This window comes from Heptranchias perlo, unplaced genomic scaffold (assembly GCF_035084215.1).
Source record: "Heptranchias perlo isolate sHepPer1 unplaced genomic scaffold, sHepPer1.hap1 HAP1_SCAFFOLD_43, whole genome shotgun sequence".
In the NCBI taxonomy this organism is placed as follows: Eukaryota; Metazoa; Chordata; class Chondrichthyes; order Hexanchiformes; family Hexanchidae; genus Heptranchias; species Heptranchias perlo.
Genome location: NW_027139442.1, coordinates 4,249,094 through 4,272,699, shown reverse-complemented (window position 1 = coordinate 4,272,699; position 23,606 = coordinate 4,249,094). Strand labels below are relative to the sequence as shown.

The 23,606-nt window shown below is 47.4% G+C and overlaps 1 non-coding gene and 1 pseudogene across 1 annotated transcript; both read right to left on the bottom strand.

The window, feature by feature from the left end:
* LOC137312510 (zinc finger protein 160-like) overlaps window positions 1–23,606 on the bottom strand; it is a 437,990-nt pseudogene that overhangs the window by 380,243 nt on the left and 34,141 nt on the right.
* On the bottom strand, window positions 22,259–22,330 carry trnaa-cgc (transfer RNA alanine (anticodon CGC)). Its single transcript has one exon. It is a non-coding gene; the product is annotated as a tRNA-Ala (tRNA).

Here is a 23,606-nt window from a genome sequence, read left to right as displayed (position 1 = left end):
ACTCCCAACCTTCTAACTCAGAAGCGAGACTGCTACCACTGAGGCATGGTTGACGCCCGAAAGAGGGAGAGGGAGGTGAAGGGGCATAGGTAGGGAATTCTGGGTCGTGGATGTGGCTGAAGACAAGTCTGTCAAAAGTAGGGCAAATGGACTGCGGATGCACAAGCAGCCAAAGGTGGAGGAGCAGAGTGTTTGGCCGGGGCTCCAGGACTGGAGGAGGCGACAGAGATAGAGAGGGATGAGGGCCTCGTGGATTTAAGTGTAAGAAAGAATAAAAATATACTACAAGCTTTGAAGAATGGAAGCCAATGCAGGTCAGCAAGCGAAGGGTGAGGATGGGCAGGTTCTGGAGATGGGGGTCAAAGGTCAGGACTTCCCAATTTTAAACTGGAGGAAATTGTGGCTTATCAAAAATCGAATGTCAGAAAAACATTAGAAGGGTAAAGAGAGGCAGTGCTTTTGTCAGCATATATCTAAAAGCTGGTCCATGTCTGCGGACAGTGTCACCAAGGGGAAGCATGAACATGAGGAAGAAGAGGCAGCCAAGGATTGAACTTTTAGAGACATCAGATATAACGATGGGAAGCGGAGCTTCTCCTGGCTGTGATCAGATAGGTGAGTGGAACCAAGCGAGGGTAGTCCCACCATAAGAGGCCAAAGATCAACAAATGAGGAGGCCGCGGGTAGGTTTCCTGTAGATGTGGAGGAGAGGGCGGAGATGGGGAGGGGTGGGCCATGGAAGGATTTAAACCCCAGGATGAACATTTTAAATGTTAGGCGATCGGGAATGAGGTGTCAGCGAGGGTCAGTGAGGCATAACAGGAACTGGTGCTGGTTGGAAGGTGGAGGTTGGGTGGCTGGCCAGGAGTGCATTGGAGGAATGGAGTCTGGTTGGTCAGAGGCATTGATGAGGGTTTCAATGGCAATGAGCTGAGGAAGGAATGGAGGCGAGTGAGGGAAGCACCGGACCTTTGTGATGGAGGTCAAATCGAGTTATGAGCTCAGCTCGTGGATACACGGGAGCAATTTTACTGTCGCCGTCAACCAGTGTAATATAAACGGGTAAACATCTGCATTAAATTAACAGAGAGAGGAATGGCAATGGAGCTCGTTGAGTGTCCGACCAATAATATCACGCACAGTCATTTCTCGGCTGAAATCCTCAAGGTGGTCTTCAACTGTCTCCGTGTCAGAGACTCAATATTCATATTTTTACGGGAAACTGCAGGAACGGAGTGAAACGGGTTTGCTTGTGTCCCTGGATTCAGTGTGCACGGTAAATTTTACACATGAATCGACAGGAGTGAACATGGTCAATGCAAATATATGAAAACTGTAATTGAAACCGCTCATTGTTGTTGGACCAGTCCTTTCTGAGCACAGCTTTGAACTTTATTCCTGAAAGAGATCCCATTACGATAATGCCCTGGACTTTGAGATGTTTGTGATATATCCATGTCATTATTTACGTTTGTAAAGAGTCGTACAACACCAGGGTATTGTCCAACAGCTTTATTAGAAATCACAACCTTTCGGAGCTTTCCTCCTTCGTCAGATGAGTGCAGGGTTCCATAACGGCACAGCATATATAGTCAGAGAACAATGCCTGGTGATTACAGATAATCGTTCCAACTGCCCGTTATCACACCTCGGCAGAGAGGTAATCACAGCAATCAAAGGAGTGGATGGTATTCAGACAGGGGAACATTACATCCAAGACGAATAAATACACAAGCGGTCAGAACACAAAGACAGAGAGAGAGAGAGAGAGACCCGAAAGGCAGAGAGGGAGAGAGAGAATGCCCTGCAGTATTAAAAACAGATAACTTTTTTTTCGCTGGTGGGGCTACATGTAGCGAGACATGAACCCAAGATCCCGGTTGAGGCCGTCCTCATGGGTGAGGAACTTGGCTATAAATTTCTGTTCGACGAATTTGCGTTGTCTTGTGTCTCGAAGGCCGCCTTGGAGAACGCTTACCCGAAGTTCGGAGGCTGAATGTCCTTGACGACTGAAGTGTTCCTCGACTGGGAGGGAACCCTCCTGTCTGGCGATTGTTGTGCGGTGTCCGTTCATCCGTTGTGGCAGTGTCTGCATGGTCTCGCCGATGTACCATGCTCCGGGGCATCCATTCCTGCATCGTATGAGGTAGACAACTTTGGCCGATTCACAGGAGTATGAACCATGCACCTGGTGGGTGGTGTCCTCTCCTGTGATGGTGGTATCTGTGTCGATGATCTGGCATGTCTTGCAGACGTTGCCGTGGCAGGGTTGTGTGGTGTCGTGGACGCTGTTCTCCTGAAAACTGGGTAATTTGCTGCGAACGATGGTCTGTTTGAGGTTGGGTGGCTGTTTGAAGGCGAGTAGTGGAGGCGTGGGGATGGCCTTAGCGAGGTGTTCGTCGTCATCGATGACATGTTGAAGGCTGCGAAGAACATGGCGTAGTTGCTACCGCCTTCCATCGTCGGGACCCCCCTTGATACGTCGCCGATCCATCTGGAAACCAAGCATGTGGCTTTTCTTCTACGGTGAGTAGTTCATCTGGTGTGTCCCACGTGATCGGAGAGCGGACCAAAGGAAGGGGTGCTGGTACATTCTCTTCTTGTCCTGGGTATGCCTGTACCAGTTCGTGGAGGCGAGATACCCCTTCCTTGCCTTTTGTGGCTCGATCACTAATGTACCATTTCCATTTCATTATGGAGCTTTGTTGGGCCTTTCCTACCTTATGAGACGTCTGCTCAGAGAGGACCCACGTTAGGATGGGTAATATGGTCGAAGGACCACCTTGTCACTGCCAATAATGCTTTCAGTTTCAACAAGTGCCCAATAGCACGCCAAAAGCTCTTTTTCAATGTGGGTGTATCATTGGGCGGCCTCTGGTAATTTGCGAGACCAAAATCCAAGTGGGGCTTGTCTTCCTGACTGACTCTGCCACAAGCTCCAAACGGCTACGAGTTCTACTACCGACACCAGGAGTTCCATGGGTGTTCCATCTACTCTAGGCACCAGGGGTAGGGCTTGTGCTACGGCCTCTTTAGCTGCTTCAAAGGCTGTTTGTTGTTTGGGGCCCCATTCGAAGACCGCCTTCTTCCGCGTGCAGGCGTAGATAAGTTGTAGCAGGGTGGTTAGGTGGTTATGTGCCTGCGCCAAAAGCCCAACAACCGGATAAACCTTTGCGCCATCCCCTTGTTACTGGGGGGCGCTAGGGCTGCTATTTTGCTCCGTACCGCTTCGGGTATCACCGATTCTCCTTTTACCCACTGGTTGCCCAGAAAAATCACACTCTGACTGGGTCCCTGTAATTTCTTGGTGCTGACAGTCCACTCTCGTTCAGATAAGTGTTCGATCATAACGCGGAGGGCTTCTTTGACCGCTTCTTCGAGTGTTCCCGTATCAGGATATCATCAATGTAATGTGCTACCTCAATGTCCGGAGCCAATGGGTAGTGTTCTATATCACGTGCGATCAGGCCGTGACACAGCGTGGGACTATGTCGATCACCTTGGGGCAAGCGGGTAAACGTATACTGGCGACCCGCCCATGAAAAGGCAAACTGATCGGTATGGAGAAGAAGGCGTTAGCAAATCGATAACAGCATACCAACTTTGTTCGCCTTCTGAGAGGCGTTCTGCTGCTGTGACAATATCAGCGACGGCACTGGCGAGTGGGGGGCGCCGCTTTATTTAACATGATGTAAGCAATGGTCATGCGCCAGCTGCCGTCCGGTTTGGTGACTGGCCATGTGGGGCTGTTATAGGGTGAAGTGGCTGGTCGGATGATACCTGCTGTCAAGAGGCCCTCCACCATCTCTGTTATGGCTGCCTGCCCTCCCGGTATCCGATGTTGCTTTATGTTAATCACGTGCGTGGTCAGTGGGATCATCACTGATCCCATTTGGCCGCTCCTACCGTGACATCCACACGTCTTATCCCAAAGGAGAAGCGGCCCACTGGAGTATTGACGTGTAACCCTTGTAACAGATCCATGCCAATAATATTTCCTTTTACATTGGATATGAGGACAGGCACGAGCCTCGGCAGTCCGCCAGCCACGGCTATGTGTACGTTTGTTCGCACGGCTCTGGTTTCTGCCCCGCCGAAGCCATTGAGAATCCTGCGCGTACCCGTATGTTTCTCTGTGTTCCCGTGTATAATGGACACCTCGGCCCGGTGTCCAGTAAAGTCATATCATACTGTTTATTATTGCGTCGCCAACAAATGACGATGGGCACATGCGGCCGCAGGTCTCCCGTTCTGAAACTCCTCACTGTGACAGGATGAGACGGTCAGGGGAGGCCCGGCCACACACCTATGTGAGGGGATTACTAACCCGCCACAAATGCTCCATTTCGTCCGGTGTGAGATAGAGGGTATATGTGGGAGCAAACGGGTTGGCGGGCGAGGGGTGTGCTTCGTCCGGCGGGCGAGGGGTGTGCTTCTCCGCATCGGACGAAGCTTGTTGCACCTGTGATTTACTTTGATCCTTGCAGTGTTATCTGTCCAATAGTGGGGATTCCGTCTTTGGCTGCCTTCTCGAACCCGGCTTTTAACAAGGCGGTGAACATTTTCTTCCTGGATAACTTTCCATTAGATCGTGAATCTTCCTGTCTTCTTGATTTCCCTGCTCTCTTGCCGTTTGTGCCCGCACTCCCCCTTGTCTTGTCCCTGTATCATTCACGTTACCTAACTGTTGCAACAGTAACACCACCTCTCCTATACGTTGCCCTATGGCCGGCCCGAGCAAGGCCAGCAGGGCTCCCCGTAGGTGGTACGGTCCACTTTGTAGGAGCCGGTTCCGCATACCAACCGTCAGGAGCTCCTGGTCTGGTCCCTGATATTGGGCACTGGAGATGCCGGTTTGCGCCGCTAGCTCTCGCAAACGGGACGCCGCGTCTTGCATGGAGTGCAAGGTTGTGTTATAATCGATCCAATCCATAGCACTGCTATGCTTGTTTTAGACAGCCAGTATCACCCACTGATGTATGGAGCTGTGCCCCTGGGTGTTACGGAGAATCACATTCATAGTGGGGTCTGTTGACAGGGCACCAGGCTGTTCTAATTCTTGGTCCGTGACGTCCCCGTCCTGGGCGCCTTGGTCCCATAGACGCACCAACCATGGCCCCCAAACTTTCACCATCTTTTTGTCGATACCATTCCCCCATTTCACGTAATTCACTGTGGGTGAAATCCCTGACCGTCTGCGTGTGCCCCGGCGCTCCCTGTTGTTTCATTTTTCGGGTGTGCAGCGGTCGGATCACAGGGTCGGCTTCTGTGTCCGTCCACCCTGTGTCCGATTCCGTAACAGAATCGGACACCCAGATGTCCCCATCTCAGGTGTCCGGGTCAAAACCATTGAACCCACAAAGGGCGCACACCTTTGCGGGATCTATTCGCTTGTTTCTCTTTTTCACGCGTTTCATTTCTCGGACTGTCTCCCATCGACAGGCCAGGGCGGTTTGGTTGCTTTCCGCCCAGTTTGCCCTTTCCTGTGCCGTCCGAACGGCTTCACTCAAAGCACAGTTCTGTTTCTCGCCTAGTGCTGTGGTTATTAGGAATTGCACTCTCTCCTTCCTTAGTTGTTCTTTCTCTCGCTCTGTCTTACGGAGGCACGTCAAGAGTATCCAACCCACTTGCTCTGTGCTCCCCTTTTTATTGGGGAAGCCCGCTTCCTCCAATAGGTCGCACACAGCCAAGGGAATGCCCTTATGATTATCTTCCAACCTTTTATCCCAATAGAGCGGGGCAGTAATACTAGCCAAGCGGTTGGCGACTTTTCCCCAGCCGTCTGTGGTAGCCCACCCTGGGATTTCATAAGTTTCGGCTTCCGCCGTCTTTCCCTTTCGTCTGAACATATTGACCAGATCCTGCCGACTATGTCAAATGTACTGCTTTGTTTTAAACACAGGTTCTGGATCTGAGAAAATATAGTAGACAGTCGAAAATAAAAGGTATTACTTTATTGTAACACTTATAACATACAATTACTGTAAAAAACAAACAATCAATCACAAGCTCACGTCCGTCTGCCCGGCGGGGACCCCTGAAGTCGACAGCTGGTAATTGAGCCTGTAGATTTCCAAGGCACCGGATGCACTCCCAGTCCTCGGTGAAGTCCTCCGAGTCTGGAAAGTCCCCGATAGTTATACTGGGCGGAAACAAATGTACTTGTGGCGGACGGCCAGTTCAAACAGCTGGTGGCCTTGAGGCGTCTTGTGCGATGTAAACACGTTTAGCTGCTGACGAATCTTGTGATATGTCATACCGTTCACAGTTATGTTACAGGATATGACAGGCCAGAAATTTGGATCTTTAAAATTATTTTTGGTACATGTGCATTAGATTTCAGTGATTGGTGTCCCTCGTCACCCAAACCCCTTTCCTCCTCTCCAGTCCCTAGTTTCTCATCATCATGAAAATTCTCCTATTTCACTCCTGGTGCCTGCAATAGACGATCTTTTTACAACTGCCCACATGCTTACTGACCGGCTTTGCTTCCACTGTTCACTGTCCAGTAATGACAGACACGGTGAGACTGGATCTTTTGTTTTATACCTCAAAATATACTTTATTTCATAACATTTATTTATACACCCATTTCAATGTAAATATCATAGTTTCAATTGAAAATAATACAATACAGACCGTACGCACTACGATTCTATTATTACAATTCAACACACGGTGCATATCGTCTAATACATGCTGAACAATACAAGGTGAAATAACCTAACACGGTGGCCTTCCCCATGGAGCCTTTGCAGAGGTTGCACCTCGCTTCACTGTCTCCCTCAACACGTACTCCAGGACCTTGGAGTGTACCAGTCAGCAACACACGGCCCTGGACAGCTCCTTCACCTGGAAGGCCAGCAGGTGTACCAAACGGTCTCCTTCACCGAGTTGATGATCTTCCAACAGCAATTGATATCTTTCTTGGTGTGCGTCCCGGGGAGCTACCCGTAATACGTAGCGTCCTGTGTTACGCAGCTGTTGGGGATCAAGCGGGTCAGATATCAACGCAACTCTCTCCAAACCTTCTGCGCGATGGTGCAGTCCAACTGGAGATGGTGTGTGGTCTTGTCTCCGTTGCAGCCTCGAGAGCAGCTCGTGGTGGCGCTGAGATGCCCTGTGCAGGAAAGACCGCACTGGGAGGGCCCTTCTCAATACCATCCAAGCCACATCCTGGTGCCTGTTGGGCTGTTCTGGTGATGAGACATTCCGCTAAATAGTTTCGACCCGTCTGGTCGGTAAACTGACCGATCGGATCCATTCTCTCCTTTCCCTGCAGGACCCGAAGAACGTTCCGTGCCGACCACTGTCTGACGGCCTTGTGGTCGAATGGGTTCCACTTCACGAACTTCTCCACCTGGGACAGGTTGTGGGGTAGGGTCCAGCTGGAATCAAACCCCAAACTCGCTCCATTTGATTACACGGCTGGCGGGTGTAACAGGCAGAGCTGCAGCGTTTCAATTTACACTCATCTGAAGTTTCCTTGAACCACCCCTTTATATAAATATCTTGGCTCAAATTTGGAATCTGACTACTTTCTGTGCGATTTAAACATTTTTTGGATCCGGGTCAGTAAAAATTCTCCGACATCTTTTGCTCGAGGGTCTCGGTGGACAGGGCGGCCAATCAGTGATTCGGGCCAATCAGTGATTCGGACACTGGACACTTTTCCCTCTCTGATTCGGTCCTTTGTTTGGAAGAGTCCTGGACTGTGATGGGTGTAAACTTTAACCTTGTGACCTCCAATGATGTGGAGGAACTGAGAGAGTGCGCAAGACAATGGAAGGAACTGCCTCTCATTCTGTGTAGTTCAGCTCAGCTCCCTGGAGACGAGTCGATGTAAAATTAAAGGGATTGGTCTTACCATGATGGACCCGCCCAAGCATGACGACGGAAATCTCTGATGGGGAAAGGCAAGCATCGGACCAGTAACAAGTCTAGTATTAAGTGTGGTGATGATATTGGTGCGGCTCTCTGGCCACAGCCGTTCAACCCCCTCCCGAAGTAGCCAATGCAGGGTAGCAGCAATTCCTGTACAGTCACACAATCCTGTCATGCACAGAGACAAGTGCAGGGAGGTCTCAACGGTGGACAATGGTAAGGAGGTGATAAACTTGACTTTATTCTGGTCCACAGACCGGGATCCTGTATCGAGGATGACTCCAAGGAACTTGACCTGAGGTATCATAAACGTTTTTTTATTTGTTCATGGGATGTGGGCGTCGCTGGCGAGGCCGGCATTTATTACCCATCCCTAATAGCCCTTGAGAATGTTCTGGTGAGCCGCCTTCTTGAACCGCTGCAGTCCGTGTGGTGAAGGTTCTCCCACAATGCTGTGAGGAAGGGAGTTCCAGGATTTTGTCCCAGCGACGATGAAGGAACGGCGATATATTTCCAAGTCGGGATGGTGTGTGGCTTGGAGGGGAACGTGCAGGTGGTGTTGTTCCCATGTGCGTGCTGCTCTTGTCCGTCTAGGTGGTAGAGGTCGCGGGCTTGGGAGGTGCTGTCGAAGAAGCCTTGGCAAGTTGCTGCACTGCATCCTGGGATGGAACACACTGAAGCCATGGTGCGCCGGTGTTGAAGGAAGTGAATGTTTAGGGTGGTGGATGGGTTGCCAATCAAGCGGGCTGCTTTGTCATGGATGGTGTCGAGCTTCTTGAGTTTGTTGTAGCTGCACTCATCCAGGCAAGTGGAGATTATTCCATCACACTCCTGACTTGTGCCTTGTAGGTGGTGGAAAGGCTTTGGGGAGTCAGGGGGTGAATCACACGCCGCAGAATACTCAGCCTCTGACCTCCTCTTGTAGCCACAGTATTTATATGGCTGGTCCAGAAAAGTTTCTGGTCAATGGTGACCCCCAGGATGTTGACGGTGGGAGATTCGGTGATGGTAATGTCGTTGAATGTCGAAGGGAGGTGGTTAGACTCTCCCTTGTTGGAGATGGTCATTCCCTGGCACTTGTATGACGCGAATATTACTTGCCACTTATTTGCCCAAGCCTGGATGTTCTCCAGGTCTTTCTGCAAGCGGGGACGGACTGCTTCATTATCTGAGGTGTTGCGAATGGAACTGAACTCTGTGCAAACATCAGCGAAAATCCCCATTTCTGACCTTAGGATGGAGGGAAGGTCATTGATGAAGCAGCTGAAGATGCTTGGGCCTGGGACACTGCCCCGAGGAACTCCTGCAGCAATGTCCTGCGGCTGAGATGATTGGCCTCCAACAACCACTACCATCTTCCTTTGTGCTAGGTACAACTCCAGGCACGATAGAGTTTTCCCCCTGATTCCCATTGACTTCAATTTTTCGAGGGCTCATTGGTGCCACACTCAGACAAATGCTGACTTGACGTCAGGGCAGCCACTCTCACCTCACCTCTGGAATTCAGCTCTTTTGTCCATGTTTGGACAAAGGCTGTAATGAGGTCTGGAGCCAAGTAGTCCTGGCGGAACCCAAACTGAGCATCGGTGAGCAGGTAATTGGTGAGTAAGTGCCGCTTGATAGCACTGTCGACGACACCTTCCATCACTTTGCTGATGATTGAGAGTGGACTGATGGGGCGGTAATTTGCCGGATTGGATTTGTCCTGCTTTTTGTGGACAGGACATACCTGGTCAATTTTCCGCATTGTCGGGTAGATGCCAGAGTTGTAGCTGTACTGGAACAGCTTGGCTAGAGGCGCGGCTAATTCTGGAGCACAAGTCTTCAGCACTATAGCTTTGTTATTTCCATTGCACTCAGCCGTTTCTTGGTATCACGTAGAGTGAATCGAATTGGCTGAAGACTGGCTTCTGTGATGCTGGGGATATCGGGAGGATGCCGAGATGGATCATCCACTTGGCACTTCTGGCTGAAGATGGTTGCAAACGCTTCAGTCTTGTCTTTTAAACTCACGTGCGGGACTCCGCCATCATTGAGGATGTGGATGTTTACAGAGCCTCCTCCTCCCGTTAATTGTTCAATTGTCCACCACCATTCACGACTGGATGTGGCAGGACTGCAAAGCTTGGATCTGATCCCTTGGTTGTGGGATCGCTAATCCCTGTCTGTGGCATGTTGCTTCCGCTGTTGAGCATGCATGTAGTCCTGAGTTGTAGCTTCACCAGGTCGGCAACTCATATTTACGTACGCCTGGTGCTGCTCCTGGCATGCCCTTCTACACTGCTCATTGAACCAGGGTTGATCCCCTGGCTTGTTGGTAATGGTAGAGTGAGGAATATGCCGGGCCATGAGGTTACAGATTGTGCTGGAATAAAATTCTGCTGCTGCTGATGGCCCACAGCGCCTCATGGATGCCCAGTTTTGAGCTGTTTGATCTGTTCTGAATCTATCCCATTCAGCACGATGATAGTGCCACACAACTCGTTGGATGGTGTCCTCAGTGCGAAGACGGGACTTCATCTCCAAGAGGATTGTGAGTTGGTCACTCCTACCAATACTGTCATGGACAGATGCATCTGCGACAGATAGATTGGTGAGGACGAGGTCGAGTAGGTTTTCCCTCATGTTGTTTCGCTCAACACCTGCCGCAGGTCCTGTCATGTCCTTCAGGATTCGGCCAGCTCGGTCAGTATTGGTGCAACCGAACTAATCTTGTTGTATAACATTGAAGTCCTTGCTACCCTCAGTGCTTCCTTCAAGTGGTGCTCAACATGGAGGAGGACTGATTCATCAGCTGAGGGAGGACGGTAGGTGGTAATCAGCAGGCGGTTTCCTTGCCAAGGTTTGACCTGATGACATGAGATCACATTGGGTCTCGAGTCAATGTTGAGGATTCCCATTGCCACTCCCTCTGACTGTATATCATTGTACCTGGGACGTTAGCTGAAAGGTATGATTCTGTAAGTATGGCTATGTTAGGCTGTTGCTTGACCAGTCTGTGGGACAAGTCCCCAGATGTTATTGAGGAGGACTTTACAGAGTCGACTGGGTTTGGTTTGCATTTGTCGTGTCCGGTGCCCAGTTGTGCGTCCGGTTTTATTCTTATTATGACGTTTTTTTAAAGCGAGATTTTACAACTGAGTGGCTGGCTGGACCATTTCAGAGGGCAATTAAGAATCAACCATATTGCTCTGGGTCTTTTGTCACATATCGATCAGATCAGGTAAGGACGGCAGATTCCATTCCCGAAAAGACATTAGTGAACCAGATGGGTTTTTACAACAAGCCGGTAGTTTCTTGGCCACCATTAGTGATACTAGTTTTTATTAAATTCCTGATTTTATTTGATTAATTGAATTTAAATTCTCCAGCTGCGGTGGCGGGATTTGCACTCATGGTTATTCGTCCAGGGTTTTGAATTACTAGTCCAGTAACATAACCACTATGCTTCCGTACCCGTCTGCAGCTGCAGTAACTGCAGCTTATTAACATTGACCTTACGTCGAGCGGACTCCAGTCGATGGAAAACCTCACACCATTCGCAGGTGCTCTTCCCGAGTCTCGGTATGTATTAGGATTTCATCCACATATTGGATGACAGCCCGGGGATTCATAGCCCCGGCAAAACTCCTTTCATGTGAGCTGGGAAAACAGCAATGCTGTTGTGGGATCCTTGAGGGAGGACGGTCCCAGTGTACTGCTGTCCTTCGAAAGTAAAGGCGAATTTGTACTGCGAATCAGGGTCGAGTGGAAGGATCCAGAACCCGTTCAAGGTATCTCTCACCGAATACCAGTAAGACCGATGGACGATTCAGGATATCTCTCACCGAATACCAGTAAGACCGATGGACGATTCAGGACATCACTCACCAAATACCAGTGAGACCGATGGACGATTCAGGATATCACTCACCAAATACCAGTGAGACCGATGGACCATTCGGGATATCTCTCACGAAATACCAGTGAGACCGATGGACGATTCGGGATATCACTCACCAAATACCTGTGAGACAGATGGACGATTCGGGATATCGCTCTCCGAATACCAGTGAGACAGATGGACCATTCGGGATATCACTCACGAAATACTAGTGAGACCGATGGACCGTTCGAGATATCTCTCACCGAATATCTGTGATACCAATAGATCAGCTTGGCTAACATCTCTTGGTGTGAGGCCACAATAGGACTCATTGTTGGATTATATTCATTTCATTCCCTGTAATTATCAGTTGCTCACTGAGAGCCATTTGATTTACTATCCAGCCACAAAGGCGAGTAACCCACCAACAGACCATAATTTTCCTGAACACCCCTGGTGCTCTAAACTTGTTATTATCGCTTTTAAGCTCTCAAACGCATCTCTTTGATAGCAGTCCTGTCTCTATGGAGGGAGGTTATCTCCTTTTACCCGAATACACGGATCCATTCGCCCACATTCATGTCGGTGTTTGGCAAATCATGTCTGATGTCTTTCACACACCTGTCGAACCTTTGGATCAGAGACTTAGGGGGTAAATTCATCTTCACTGCTTGGGCGACTGATGGAGCAGAAATTAAAATCGGGCCGGCTCTATAAGGGGCGGGTGATCCGCTCGACCAGTTCAGTCCCCAGCCATGGTGAAAATTTCCCTTCACGTGTTGTGAACTGGTGCAGTTTGAGAAAATGGACCAGCGCATGCGAGTCGGAAATTGATACCAGGGATTAGGTCAGGGAAGGTGTGGCCGATTTGAAGTATCCCCGTCTGGCAGAAATGAGGTGATCGAGACTGGAAAATGGTCTCAGGTCATTTGCCGCCCATTTTAACGCCAGCAGTCCTGCCTCCATCGTGGGTAGTGTCCTGAGAAGAGCGGACGGAGCAACACCGACCTGTTTTGGTCAGGCCACGTATAATATGTAAATCAGAGTATTATGACGTACAAAGGACACCTTTTAATGTTGGGCACAAATGGGTGGAGGGGCCGCACTTTCGATGGGCATTGAGTAGTCTAGAACACTGAGAAGTTTCGTTTTAACTTATATTTTGTCGGGCAAGGAGGAGCAGGAGAGCTTTCCCTTGGCCTGCTGCGGCCCTGCAAATTTCTCGGCCTCTGATGGACTCAGAAATGTTTCTGGAGGCATGCTTTAGATCTGTGGAACGAGGCCCAGCCTCATTTCCCATTAAACTCTCTGCAGTGAGTAAATATTGCTGCACAGCAGCTCAGAGAGGAAACGTTCTCCGGGACTCCCCACTGGAGTTTGAAATTACATTAATATTTCACCAGTTAGTAACGGTCCGGGTGTTGGTCCATTGTTATTCTGTTCTGGTCTAACCAAATGTCCCAATGAACAGGACGCTGTCTGACCATGACAGCTCACCCTCAGTCCTTCCCCCCGGGCAGTGTGTGTGATGAGAAATAGTCATCAACCGAAAAGGAGGATTTGTTTTTATTGATTTCAGGATTCAACATTTAATGTTGAAATCATATCATTTCCAGACTAATAACAGCAAACCATTCCATGTTAGAATCACACCTTGTATCATTTAAAACACCACATGTGTTGGGGTAAAATATAATTCCTGTCTGGTATTTGCAAATTTATTTTAAGTATTGTATTGATATCAGTTACTTTAGTGAACTCATTGATGTCAATGGATAGTAAAATCAGGCGCGGTGAATAACGGGCTCCCGATCAGCTACTGCCCGCCTTACTCCAAACATGAATGTCTCCTCTCATTGACTTTAATTTTGGATGAAAAGTCTTCAGATGTTTCTATGATTTAACTAGTGTAAAAATTAGATTCAGTGGGTATTTCACCCCGTTCTTCAGCTCCTCCCTAAATTTAGTCTGGGTCACAGCATAAATACATGTGTTGGTGGAGGAACTGAGAAGTTGAAGCATGTGTCCGGCTGCCTCAATGTCACCGGCCATATAGTACTGGGCGTTTGTTATACGAGCAGAGATAACATAAAAAGCGAGTGCGCTCCATAACAATATAAAACTGCCTGATATACTGAAGAGTAAAATGATGGATTTCCTTCGGTTCTCCATCTCTGGATCCTTGCGATTCTCTCCATTGTTGCGACCCCGGAGTCCCCGGCGGACTCGACTGGCCGCTAAAATGTGCCTGGCGGTGAGGACATTGAACAGCAAAATCAGAATGAATGGAAGACAAGGCACTAACACAATATTAAGCAGGTCAAACGTTGCCCATGCGGGTGAAGTGAAAAAGGTCGGTTTCCAGACACAACCCCGGGGTACATTGTCCATTATATATTCCGGGTCAAATGCAAAGTACCAGGGAATGTTTAGTAAACAGCTCAGCACACTCACCACCCCGATAACAACAGCCGCCGTTTTCTCGGTGCAATATTTTGTTTTCAGCTTCTGACAACAAATGGCCACAAATCGATCAAAGGTGAAAACCACTGTGATCCAGACAGAGGCCGTTATGGCTGATAAAACCAGGGTGAGAATGAGGCGGCACACGGGGGTAATGGTCAAGAATGAAACTGGGAAATAAACATTAACAAAGCGCCACATTATGACATCAGTGATAACGACCAGGAGATCGGCCGCCGCCATTCCCACCAGGTAGCGAGTGATACATTTGGAGAGACCGCATTTTCCTCGGGACAGGATCACAATCGCCAACAAGTTAACTGTAAGAGAGCGAAACGGAAGCAGAAAAATTAATGATCAAACCTGGAGTCAATGTTCTAGTTTGAGAGGATCTGGGGTGAAATTTCCAGCTTTATTGCTGCATCAAACGGTGGAAACTGATTCAATGTCCTGGGCAGCGCTTTTCTACTGCCCGGAAATCTGACCAATTCAAGCCGGATTTGAGCTCCAGATGGACTGGAAAGTGAGCGAGGGGCGGGAAATTGAGGGGACAGGGGGAGGTTCTGCTGGTTTGTTGTTCTTGGTTCAGAGAGCCAACAAGGACTGGCACAAAACGGGAAAGGCCGAGATCCGCGGCGGTGTGTTTGAGGCTTCAGATTGGATTGGAAGAGGCAGCTGGATGCGAAGCCAGTGATTGAGATTTGGAGGGAGACAAGGGAAAGGACATGTCGGAGCTGGAGTGGAGTCAGGAGCAGATGGTTTGGGGAAACAAGTAAACTGAAGCAACGGATGAGGAGACAGAGGAATCATTGCAATGGGAGGAGAGGCTGGGATTCACAGGGAGAGACTGCAGCAGAGTGCTGGAGGAAATCTAATCTAAAGATCCCATTAACACAATCCAATCAATATCTTCAAAGTTTAGTTTTTGTGGTTATTGTTGCCAGGGAACAGCTCGTTGGTTACATAATGTATTCAACAAATTCACTTTGCACATTCAATTAAAATTAAATTAAAATGCATTTAATAAATTAGCCTCGTTCTTTATTGAATGAAGCTGACCCATACCTTCTAGAATACAATATCCTAACAATTCAATGCGATCAAGAAATCACTGATTTTATTCTTTAAATGTACTTCGATTGTTTTTATGTATTTAGTCACTAAACAGTAAAAGGAACATTCACCCAGACAGACTGAGGACCTGATAGTGATAAACACACCAGACGGGAGAACAATAAAACTCTCACAATCTGACAACATCCTAAAACACCTTCACGTCACATTTCCTCTGAATAATCGTACTCGAAGTTTAAGCAGTTCATTCCGATGAATTATTCACATCGTTGCCGCTCTATCTATCTCTCCATCTCTCTCTCTCGCTCTCATTAATTCGCTCTATATGTGTCTCTCTCTCTTCTCCCATTCCTTTTCCACCCCCTCTGGTTTTCCTTCTCAGTCGCGTTCTCTATCGCTCCTCTCGATCTCTCCGCACTCTCTCTACTCTTTCTCAATGCCCCTTTTCACATCCGAGTAAATCCGAACATCCTGCGCCTGCTTTCTTTTCACCAGCCTCGTGTTCCAACGATCCTATTCTCAGTGTCACTTTGTTAAATAGTTAAGCCTCTGTGAACAGTTTAATGTTTCGACAGATCATCTAAGTCTCCACCTATTCACCTACACTGTTCTCTTCATCTACAATACGTGGAATAAACAGAATAGAATGCCTCTTCCAGACGAGCCTCACAAAAATTGAAATCCCTTCTACTGTAATTAAAAAGTACAGCGTTAGACGGCGGCATTGTTCAATTAACAAAACGCCAACATCACCCCTGCTACTTACGATTCACAGATCAATAGAAGGGCTCCTGATTCAAACAAGTAAAGTGCAAACTGATACAACATAACGTCAAACATTTCATTTTACAGAGAATCCATCCACAGTGAAACAGATGTGAAAGATTCAGCAGCAAACTCAGTTCAGTAGCCAGAACTCTGGAGCTGCGTCAGACACACACACAATAAAATAATATTCCATAACAGTGATAACCAATATATACGTTGAAATCCGAGTTAAACTGAACCATGTTATTGTGGAGGGATGGTATTGCGCTGCCTCATTGCAACACTGGGACCGTGAGCTGTATCATTCTCAATCACTGAAAATACATTGATGAAAAAAAATTTCCAGGACAGGTTAGTTCCACAACATGAAACTGTTAACAGCTCCTGATGGCCTGATACCAGTTCTCAGCCCAGACACCTGATTCCAATACATTCAGTACAGAGAATAATCCAGTAACAATGCCGGGGTTGGATAATCAAAGTTCATTACAGATATGATGCAGCTCTTACAAGACTGAAAGATTAGAGACTTTAAATATTCCATCATTAAACTTATAGAACAGAACAGGCGGCTTTGTAAAACATGGTGGGAGAAAAATAACTTGCCAATACAACAGCATAGTTAACACTGATTTACAATATTCACAGATGAGTTAACGGCTTACCAAGAACTCCAATGACTGCAAGAACAGGATAGTAAATGCGTTTTATTTGTAAAATTACTGGATATCCCATTTCTGTGAGAAGCAGTGACTTCTGTTGATCAGAAAACCGCAGCTCCGGCAGGCATTCTGAGCTGATACATTTCAACATGCCCTGATTTATACAGGGGAAACATCTCCACTGACACGGTTATACCCCTGATCATTGCTATTAGTTACAGTCACCTGAACAAACACATTACATCAGCGGCTTTGTCTCCAATGTAAATAATGACGTGGATATATCACAAACATCCCAAAGTCCAGGACAGTATCTTAATGAAACCTCTCTCAGGAATAAAGTTAAAAGCTGTGCTCAGAAAGGACTGGTCCAACAACAATGAGCGGCTTCATTTACAGTTTTAATATAATTGTATTGACCATTTTCACTCCTGCCGATTCTTTTTTTAATTTGACCAATTTCTCCGTGTGCACACTGAATCCAGGGACACAAACAGACCGGTTTCACTCTTTCCTGCATTTTCCCAGTTAAAATATGAATATTGAGTCTCTGACACGCGGACAGTTAAAGGCCACGTTGAGGATTGCAATCGAGAAATGACTGTGGATGATATTAGGGGTCGGACACTGAACGAGTTTCATTGTCATTACCTCTCCGTCATTTTACTGTAGATGTTTACCCATTTATTCCACATTGGTTGACGGTTCTAGTAAAATGGTTCTGGTGTAACAATGAGCTGAGCTCATGTCCCTATTGAACCTGCACCAAAGAGGCCCCATGTTCCTCTCACTCGTTTGCTTTCCATCCTCAGCCATTGCCATTGAAGTCCCCATTAATGTTTCTGTCCGCTCCAGACTGCATTTCTACAGCTCACTCCTGGCCGGTCACCCCACCTCCAGCTTCTATAATCGTGAACTCCTACAAAACTCTGTTGCCCGTGTCCAAACAGCCGCGCCTCACTGACCCTCACTGGCTCCCAGTTCCATATCCCTTAAATTTGAAATTGGCATCCGAGGGTTTGAATTGCTCTCTGGCCCACGTCACCCCATCTCCATCTCCAAACCTTGGCTCCCTCTTCGTCCTCATCTACAGCTGCGCTTTGGTGACATTGTCCGCAGCCATGGGTCAGTTTTACGTTGACAAAACCACGACCTCTTTTGACTCTTCCAATGACTTTGGGTTGTCAGATCGATATTCTGTTTTAGATTAGCAACAATTTCCTCCAGTTAAAAATAGGGGAGACATGATCTTTGACCCCACAATCTCCACATCCTTGCCACGGATTGCATCCCCACCCGTGGCTTTTTGATTGGTGAGTCCCTCACCATTCACCCAAACCCTTACTAACCTGCACTGGATTCCAGCCTCCTAAGCCTGTAGTTTATTTTTATTGTTTCTTACACTTAAATCCACCAGAATCTCACTCATCGTTATTTCTCGAATCTCCTCCAGCCCTGCAACCCCTGCCAAACACTCTGTTCCTCCAGCTCTATCGGCTTGTGTATCCACAGTCTATTTGCCCGACGTTTGACAGCCGGACCTTCAGCCCAAGTTCCAAAATTCCCTCCCGAAGATACTCCATCTCTCTCACCCCCTTTCAGGTGTCAGCTATGGCTCAGTGGTAGCAGTCTCACTCCCAAGTTCGAAATTTGTGAGTTCAATTCCCACTCCAGAGATTTAAACATAATCCATCGTGATACTTCTGTGCAGTATTGAAGGAGCGCTGGACTGTCGGAGGTGCCAACATTCGTATGGCACAAGAAATCGAGGGACAATCTGCCATCTCAGGTATGTGTAAATGATCCCATGGCACTATTCGAAGAAGAGCTGTGGAGTTCTCTCCGAGGTCCTTGTCAATATTTAGTCCCACACCATTATTGCTAATATCGATTTTCTGGTCATTTATCTCAGCAGTTTGTTGGAGCTTCCTGTGTGCAAATTGGCAGCTGCGATTCCAACAATACCAAACTGACTACACTTCCAAATGTACTTCGTTGATTGTTAGGCCTTTTGGGGCGTCCTGGGGTCCTGAAAGTCGCTAAATAAAGGCAAGTTTTTTCCTTCTTTCAGACCTTCCATGAAACCCATCTCTTGCTTCAGGCAAATATCACCCTTCCTAATATCACCTTTGGCCAGGGTCCAGTTTTATCTCATTATACCTCAGTAAATGGCCTTACGATATTTATCTATAATAAGGGTGCTGTATAAATAAAATAGCTATGGTTATATTTTACCTTCCTCAACTCTCTTCATCCAATTCCTGCCGGCATATAAATTCTCATCTCGTAAAGGAACCTTATCCCCTCCGTCTCACCATTTACGTCTCCTCCTTTTCCACCCTTCTGAAACCCACTCGATGACCAAGGTTTTCGCCCGTCTTCCTGATATCTTCTTATTCCTTTGGTGGCCGTCTTCACCCACTCCTCTGTGAATCCCCTTGAAAAGTTTATTACATTAATGGCGGTCTGTGAATGCGAGTTGTTGTTGACTTTCATTGGAATGTGTTCATTAGTTGTCCACTAAGAACATAAAAACATAAGAAATAGGAGCAGGAGTAGGCCAATCGGCCCACCGAGCCTGCTCCACCATTCAGTAAGATCATGGCTGATCTGATCCTAATCTCAAATCAATAGAACACAAGAAGTAGGAGCAGGAACCGGCCACTCAGCACATGGGCCCTCTCCGCCACCCACAGGGCCTTGACCGATCCGAACTCAGCTTCATGTCCAATTTCCTGCCCGCTCCCCGTAACCCCTAATTCCCTTTACTTCTAGGAAGCTGTCTATTTCTGTTTTAAATATATTTAATGATGTAGCTTCCACAGCTTCCCGGGGCAGCAAATTCCACAGACCTACTACCCTCTGAGTGAAGAAGTTTCTCCTCATCTCAGTTTTGAAAGAGCAGCCCCTTATTCTAAGATTATGCCCCCTAGTTCTCGTTTCACCCATCCTTGGGAACATCCTTACCACATCCACCCGATCAAGCTCCTTCACAATCTTATATGTTTCAATAAGATCGCCTCTCATTCTTCTGAAATCCAAGATTAGAGTCCCAATCTACTCAACCTCTGTTCATATGTCCACCCCCTCATCCCCGCGATTAGCCGAGTGAACCTTCTTTGTACTGCCTCGAGAGCAAGTATGTCTTTTCTTAAGCATGGACACCAAAACTGTATGCAGTATTCCAGGTGCGGTCTCACCAATACCTTATATAACTGCAGCAATACCTCCCTGTTTTTATATTCAATCCCCCTAGCAATAAAAGCCAACATTCCGTTGGCCTTCTTGATCACCTGCTGCACCTGCATACTAACTTTTTGATTTTCTTGCACTGGGACCCCCAGATCCCTTTGTACTGCAGTACTTTCCAGTTTCTCGCCATTAAGATAATAACTTGCTCTCTGATTTTTCCTGCCAAAGTGCATAACCACACATTTTCCAATATTGTATTACATCTGCCAAATCTCCGCCCATTCACCCAGCCTGTCTATATCCCCCTGTATGTTTTTTTATGTCCTCCTCACTCTCTACTTTCCCTCCCACCTTTGTATTATCTGCAAACTTTGATATGTTACACTCGGTCCCCTCCTCCAAATCGTTAATATAGATTGTAAAGAGTTGGGGACCCAGCACCGACCCCTGCGGAACACCACTGGCTACTGGTTGCCAGTCCGAGAATGAACCATTTATTCAAACTCTCTGCTTCCTGTTAGATAACCAATCCTCCACCCATGCCAGAATATTACCCCCAATCCAGTGATTCTTTATCTTGAGCAATAATACTTTATGTGACACCTTGTCGAATGACTTCTCGTAGTCTAAATACACTCCGTCCACTGGTTCCCCTTTATCCACCCTGTACGTTATGTCCTCAAAGAACTCAAGCAAATTTGTCAGACATGACTTCCCCTTCATAAAGCCATACTGACTTTGTCCTATTAAATTGTGCTAATCCAAATGTTCCACTACTGTCTCCTTCATAATAGACTCCAAAATTTTACCCACCACAGATGTTAGGCTAACTGGTCGATAATTTTCAGCCTTCTGCCTACTACCCTTTTTAAATAAGGGTGTTACATTAGCAGTTTTCCAATCTGCCGGGACCTTTGCCGAGTCCAGGCAATTTTGGGAAATTATTACGAAAGCATCCACAATCCCTGCTGCCACTTCCCTCAAGACCCTAGGATGTAAGCCATCGGGTCCAGGGGATTTATCCGCCTTGAGTCCCATGAATTTACTGAGTACCAATTCCTTAGTGATTTTAATCGTATTTAGCTCCTCCCCCCCTCGAGCACCCTGTTTGTCCAGTGTTGGGATATTCTTAGTGTCCTCTACCGTAAAGACTGAAACAAAATATTTGTTCAGCATTTTTGCCATCTCCATGTTTCCCACCATTAATTTCCCGGTCTCCTCCTCTAAGGGACCTACGTTTGCTTTAGCCACCATTTTTCTTTTTATTTAACAATAGAAACTCATGCGATCTGTTTTTATATTTTTTGCGAATTTATTTTTATAATCTTCTTCCCTTTCTTAATCAACCCTTTAGTTACTTTTTGCTGTCTTTTGAAGACTTCTCAATCTTCTATCCTCCCACTAAGTTTGAAACCTGTGGAATTCTCTACCACAGAAGGCTGTGGAGGCCAAGTCACTGAATATATTTGAGAAGGATATTTTTCTACACACAGAAGGCGTCAAAGCGTATGGAGAGGGAGCGGGAATATGGTATTGAGAGTGAGGGTCAGCCATGATCATATATAATGGCGGAGCAGGCTCGAAGGGCCGAATGGCCGACTCGTGATCCTATTTTCTCTTTTATTATCACTGGGCACGCGATCCAGCCCCGGGATGGGAGCCATTTCAAACGCGCGTGCGTGCTTCCATTTCTTTGTATCGTGTGCAGAGCGTTCGGTTTTTCTCGAGGAAATGAAACCCTTTCCTGTCCTTGTGTGCAAAGATGAGTTGAGGACAAGAAAATGTTTTCAAAATTCGAAACATAAAGCGTTTGGAAAAACGGGGGATTGAACCCGGGATCTCATACATGCAAAGCATGGGTTCTTCCACTGAGCTTCATCCCCACAGCAAAACCACTTCAAATTTAGAATTAAAAAGTGGGCTTTCCGCTCTGTCTCTCCCCGACAACGAGATGCCAAGTCGTCAAACTTGCTCCAAATGTTAAACCTCTGCTTCAGTTCACGGGGTTTCTGCTCCTCTTTACTTTGAACTTTCCAAAAAAAAGTTAGCGGAAATAAAAAGATACAATTGCCAATAGTCAGTGACGAGGCTGACATCCAAACTCTGAATCATAACGTGAGATCAATGAATGACACAGCGTCAAACAAGAGCTGGGACTGCTCGCTCGATATTGCACTGTCACACATTCCAGTCAGTTTGCGGCGGCGATGAGCTGAGCTGCTGAGGGGAGCGTGAGATGAAGTCCTGCTCCGGGGCAATTTCATGCTTGTGGAGCCTCAGAAGATGGAACTCGCTGCGCTCAGAAAGTGCGATTCGCCTTTCCGTGCGCAATTCTGATGAAAAATAGCTTTGGAGATGCTGGAGATTGAACCCAGGACCTCATACATGCGAAGCATGCGCTCCACCACTGAGCTACATCCCCATATAGAATCAATTCCTACCCAAGGAAATAAGAACTGATTGTCCTCATTTTATGAGACCACCCATGGTGGGTCTGCCACGTGATAGATTATTTCCAGTTTCAAAGATTGGGGAGGAGCAGGGAACAGGCGTTTCGACGACACAGAGGTAAGAATAGTCTGGATGTTCGGCGGTTCTTCATTTCCCAGAGAGTAGTGAGTCTCTGGAATGCATTGCCGGCTGGTGTGGTGGGTGCTGACTCTCTGTATCCTGGGCTTAAAATCATCTCGTTTTCTGCTCCAACCAGACAATTAAAGGTGAAGAATGCGGACCTGATACAACTGTGGCTGAACGGAAGAAACCAGGCCTCGGCACTTAGTCTAATGAAAAAGCGGGAGTTGAGAAGAAAGGCTGAGAAAGTGTGGAGAGACTCCTTGAACCGTGCTGTAACCATCCTTCCGATTCCAGGGCGCATTTTTTCGAACGCTCCCGTTATCAATCACTTTGCTTACGGTTGGACGGGAGTAGAAATTCTCAGGCACATTGTAGCAGAGGCCGGCAAGAATATTTCGAGTCCTCCAGCTTCAGAGGAGGGCAAGGTGAGGCGTGGAGAGCATTGAATCTCATTTCACTATAAAGGGCCAGGTGTGAGTTTGTGTTTAAAGATCACTTCAATAAAAAACACCTTGACGAGCTGATGTTACTGACGGACATGATGGTCAGGAAAAGACCAGCTGGTTCATTATTCCTGTCCCACATGCCCGGAGAATCGTGACTGGACACTTCCTACCGACACGACCCGCCCCACCCACCGGAAACGGTTACAAACCTTGGAGCGGTTACAAACCGGAAAAAATACAGGGCCAATTTCTGGAAAATTCCTCCCCGACATCTTCAGGCGATCGAAACCAGTCCAGGACTTGAGAGTGACCATGTGCAGGTTAACTGTAAAAGCCACTCACCTTCTATATAATGCGATCTCTGCCCCAGTCAAGAACCGGTCCAGATCCCTCAAGAAGGCAGAGAGAGAGTCAGCGCCCACCACACCAGCCGTCAATGCATTCCAGAAACTCACTGATCGCTGGGAAATGAAGAACCACCTAACATCCAACTTATTCTTACCTCTGTGTACTCTAAACGCCTGTCAGCTGAATTCCAGCCTCTGAATCATAAAGTGAGTTGTGTGAATGACAGAGCGTCAAACAGGACCGAGAACTGGGAGTGCTCGCTCGACATTGCACCGTCACACATTCCGGTCAGTCGGTGGCTGCTATGAGCTGAGCTGCTGAGGCCACCGT